Genomic DNA, 5,674 nt, shown 5'->3' with positions numbered 1-5,674 from the left:
ACTTTGTTGCACACGGAGCTCCGCCGTCACGACCGTTCAGACTGTTTCCCGGACGGAGCGCCGTCTGGCGGGGAGGAGGGCGGCGGCATCATCCTCTTCTTCTGTGAAGTTTAACGGCAGCTTTGCGTTCCATGATGCCGCAGTACCGCCACCCTCAGCTTTTATTGGTGTTGAGCTGAAGTGGTTCTTTACTTTTTTTTTGGAGGGTGACTGGACTGGAGAAACTGCTTTAAATGACTGGACACTGAATCAGATGTCCAGTCATGTAAAGCAGTTTTTCCAACACTGTCTTCATATCCTAACAGACTCTGAACCTCGTCCTCTACCTGCCCTGTTTTCTGTTGTCGTGTTATTATTTCTTGTCTTTCCGGTGTCAATTCCCTGCATTTTAAAAGGAAATGCTCCGCTGTGAAGGTTGCTGTGTCAACTCCTCATCCTGCTCATTATGACTTGCTCTTTCTGTTTTGTTCCCCGACTTCTTAACACACCTTCTCTGGTCTGGATTGTGCGTACATGTCTCCCTTTTATTGCATTATCCCCATGCTGTTGCCATTGCTGTTTTCCATTTTCTTTCCCCACACTATGCCACTTTCGCCTCTGATTTCGATCATTTGATATCGATCTCAGCGATTCCTCTTCTGGCTGCTTCTTCTGCCAATTTCTCCAAAAGGGGTCCCCGGGGGCCTCAGCCATGAGGTCTGCAGCCGGACCCTTCTATATTTATCTGCTCTCTCGTTTCCCGGGATGCCTAAATGTGTCGGAACCCACAGGGATGTGACATTTTTCCCTTGTCTAGCTGTTCTTGGGTTGGTAAACATAAAGTCGTTTTCATAAGATTTTCATGAAGCAGATGATGATTTCTGGCTGTGCCTGTCTTGACGCTTGCGAGGGCCGATGCAGCGTCACTATTAATGTCTTGTTGCACTTACCCTGTTCACTCCATTCCAATGCCATTCAGTGTGGCAAGCAATTCAACAGAATACACCTTCAAACAGTCAGTTGTTCATGTCCACCTGGTGCCGGGGCATGGCAAATGCGGATCCGGTTGCCTCTGTTTGTGGACCCTTTGATCCACCTGTAAAAATCTGAACACCATCTCTGTACTTCCGGTCTCTATAACTATAATATTCAGTGATTAGATCGGTAGTTTTATTGTTGTGCTTTATCTTCAGCAAGTCTAGATCTGCGCTGGGGTTTTCCGGTTCCCAGACAGGTCCTACAGGCCACATCACAGTTTCACCAAACTCTTTATCATAGACTCCCATATCCTTTGCCATTGTGTGTGTGTGTGTGTGTGTGTGTGTGTGTGTGTGTGTGTGTGTGTGTGTGTGTGTGTGTGTGTGTGTGTGTGTGTGTGTGTGTGTCCTCTCCTTCTCCCAGCATGTCCGCATCACCCTTTTTGTTGGATGGCTATCTCCATGTCCCCTTAGATTGATCCTGTAATTGACCACAATATGGTTTCCGACCCAGCCACAGTGGCATGACAGTGCTCCGACTTGGAGTGCCCACACTGTGGAAGTTCTAACAGCTCCTAAACATACTGTACTCCTAGTGCCTCAGCTTGTATAACAGGTCAGTTAACACAGATGATTTTCCTGCTGATCCATATATGATACGTCAATAGTCTAATCTTGATCTGATTAGGTGGAACATAAATATATTTCAGAGATGCAATATCCGCTCCCCATTCCGATCCTCACATTTACTAACGACACATGGAATACGCTCTCTCCATTGGTCTCAGATCCACATTGTAATAACTTAGACCTTAGACGTTGTTATAACTTAGAAATAACATTGTGTTCGTCTAGATCAATTTATCCATTGTTATCCATGCCTGTCTTACTCTATTCATATTTATTAAACATGTACAGCAGAGGCACTCCGCTTCAGAGGCCAAGAAGGCCACATTTAAACCACAATAGATGCAAAGGGACACAATTTATTATTAACATATTTGTACAGTTTTATTGTATTTATTTCTGTTTATTGACTGTATTTTATTGAGTGTATTGTGTTGATTTCTTATCCTTTAAATTTGTATCCCATTCTTGACTGCACGGTTTTTTTGCTGCTGTAACGCCTGACTTTACCCCTGGGAATTAATATATTGTTATTTCATCTTATCTCTTACCTTAAATATGGCTGTTTATATGCTGCACAGGCTCGCCAGTCGAATATTGCGTTCTGATTGGCTGGTACAATACTGTGCTCTGATTGGCTAGTTCACTACTGCGCCCTGATTGGCTGGTAGTGCCCTTAGGGATCATTATTGTAACTTCTGACATTCTTGAGGGGTCCACCCCCGAAGGTTTTTGTTAATGAAAAACTGACATCATGGATCCGCCACTCACACAGACAAGATTAATAAAGTTTGGGCCCGACATGCCGTCGCCCAAGTTTGATCCAGATCGGTGAATTATTGTGGAATAATTTAGTGGGGAAAAAACTGTTTTTATCATCGCCGCAACACACACGCACAGGTAACATGATAGCGTTGCAGTCTAGTGAAGAACGTTATGAATGTCATGTATGTGGTGAACCCGCAGACAATCTGAATAAGATTTCAGATTTCAACATGGCGTAGATCGATTTTCATGCAGATCGGTTTGGTATTGTGGAAGAAGTTTGTGATCAACAATAGCAACCGTACCAAGATGGCGCCACGCACAGACATATAAATCCTTTCGCGCGTGTGCAAGTACACTTGATCACTTGATAGCGCTGCAGTCTGCCAGGCTGTTACGAACTTGCACACATTACTGGAGGAGATACCCAGGACACCGGGCTCTCGTGGATCGTTGTCGTTTCTCCTGCAAAAAAACTGCAGGTAACTGACCTTTTCGTTTGGATATAATTTATCTTCTTCGTCTTTCAGCTGCTCCTGTTAGGGGTCGCTACAGCGGATCATCTGCCTCCAATACCTTCTGTTCTGCGCATCTTCCTCCCTTACACCAACCGCCTGCACGTCCTCCCTCACCACATCCATAAACCTTCTCTTGGGCCTTTCTCTTTTCCTCTTGCCTGGCAGCTCCATCCTCAGCGTCCTTCTCCCAGTGTTACTCTCATCGCTCCTACACCCGCGTCCAAACCATCTCAATCTGGCCTCTCTCACTTTTCCACCAAACTGTCCGACCTGAGCTGTCCCTCTAATGTACTCATTCTTAATCCTGTCCGTCCTTGTCACTCCCAATGTAAACCTCAACATCCTCAACTCTGCCACCTCCAGTTCAGCCACCTCCCTTTTTGTCAGTGCCACCGCCTCTAAACCGTACAACATAGCTGGTTTGACTACCGTCCTGTAGACCTTCCCCTTCACTCTTGCTGGAATCCTTCTGTCGCAGATCACTTCGGACACTCTTCTCCACCCACTCCACCCTGCCTGTACTCTCTTCTTCACCTCTCTCCCGCACTCTCTGCTGCTTTGGATGGTCGACCCCAAGTACTTGAACTCATCTGCCTTCTCCACCTCCACTGTTATCATTCTCAGCTTTTCGCCGCCCTCCCTCCCAGGAATTTCATTCCTCTTCTCTCTAATGCATGCCTCCACTTCTCCAGGCTCTCCTCAACCTGCTCCCTACTCTTGCTACAGATCACAATGTCATCCACAAACATCATAGTCCACGGAGACTCCTGCCTGATTTCATCTATTAACCTGTCCATCACCATTGCAAACAAGAAGGGGCTCAGAGCTGATCCTTGATGCAATCCCACCTCCACTTTGAATCAAGTCCTTTTCTCCTTCCTTACTGTCCAACCTCTCATACAACTCATCGTATGCCTTTTCCTTTGCCACTTCTCTCTTCGCCTTACGCTGCATCAGCTTGTACTCCTGTCTACTTTCTTCATCTCTCTGACCATCCCATTTCTTCTTCACCAACCTCTTCTGCTCTATGCTCTCCTGTACTTCCTCATTCCACCACCAAGAGTCCTTGTCTTCCTTCCTCTTCCAGATACACCGAGTACCTTCTTGGCCGTCTCCCTCACCACTTCTGCAGTTGTTTCCCAGTCATCTGGCAACCGTTCATTTCCACCAATTGCCTTCGTTACCTCTTCCCTAAATTGCATGCAACACTCCTCCTTTTTCAACTTCCACCATTTTATCTTTGGCTCTTCTTTCACTCTCTTCCTCTTCTTGGCCTCCAGAGTCACCCTACAGACCACCATCCAATGCTGCCTAGCAACACACTCCCCTACCACCACTTTGCAGTCACTAATCTCTTTCAGATTGCACCTCCTGCATAAGATGTAGTCCACCTGTGTGCACCTTCCTCCACTCTTGTATGTCACCCTGTGTTCCTCCCTCTTCTTGAAATATGTATTCACAACAGCCAATTCCATACTTTTGGCGAAATCCACCACCATCTGTCCTTCCACATTCCTCTCCTTGACACCATACCTACCCATCACCTTCTCATCACCTCTGTCTCTGATCCCTTTGCCAACATGCCCATTGAGATCTGCTCCAACAACCACTCTCTCTCCCTTGGGGACGCTCTCCACCACTACATCCAACTCAGTAAAGAATTCTTCTTTCTCTTCCATCTCACACCCAACTTGGGGAACTGACCACATTCGTTATCACCCCATCAATTTCCAGCATCATGCTCATGACTCTGTCCGACACTCTCGTCACATCCAAAACGCTCTTGACATCATCTTCCTTCAAGACTATCCCTACCCCATTTCTCCTGCCATCCACTCCATGGTAGAACAGTTTGCACCCGGCTCCGATGCTCCTGGCCTTACTCCCCTTCCACATGGTCTCTTGTACACATAGTACATCTACCTTCCTTCTCTCCATCATGTCGGCCAGCTCTCTCTCTTTACCCTTCAAAGTGCCAACGTTCAAAGTTCTTACTCTCAACTCTGCTCTCCTACCCTTTTCCTCTCCTGCTGTCTCCGGACATGCCTTCCCCCTCTTCTTCTTCTTCTTTGACAGTAGCATAATTCCCACTGGCACCCTGTTGGCTAACGGCACCAGTGGCGGTCGTTGTTAACCCGGGTCTCGACCGATCCGGTATGGAAATGAGATTAGTTGTCCACATGTTTGATTTGGCATGGTTTTCACGCCGGATGCCCTTCCTGACGCAACCCTCTCTATTCATCTGTGTTTGGGACCGGCACTGATGATACACTGGTTTGTGCAGTGGCTAAATTCAAGTTCATTAGTTTGGATGTAATTTATATATAGCCTTAAAAAGACTGAATTCATGTGAAGAAAGTCCTATTTTGATTCAAAGATTTGTACACTTGAGTTTATTTATTTATAGGTTTATAAAATACATTATTATTCTGAAGGCCATTTTCTGTTGATTTACAAAGTGCCATAAAATAATTTTGTTCCCAAAAATGGATGAATAATCGTGATAACCGTGATCACAAGATTCTGTAAAATAATTGTGATTATCATTTTAGCCATAATCACGGAGCCCTACCTCAGAATAATAACCGCCACTCGTTGCGGTGTAGGAAACCCACCCACAGCCGCAAACACAGCCTGATCATAGGATTACTGTAACGAGGCGGGAATGAATGAACTTCTGCAGTCACAAAACACACTGGAACAGAGAGCCAAAGCACACTCGTCCATTGAACTTTAACAGAGGGCCGACTACTCTGGGCCCTATTTTGAATGCTTTTAGAAAAAATATCTATTATGCCTTTGAAATTC

This window comes from Zeus faber (genome assembly GCF_960531495.2).
Source record: "Zeus faber genome assembly, chromosome: 12".
Lineage (NCBI taxonomy): Eukaryota > Metazoa > Chordata > Actinopteri > Zeiformes > Zeidae > Zeus > Zeus faber.
The sequence above is the reverse complement of the archived record's forward strand: the minus strand, read 5'-3'. Positions refer to the sequence as shown.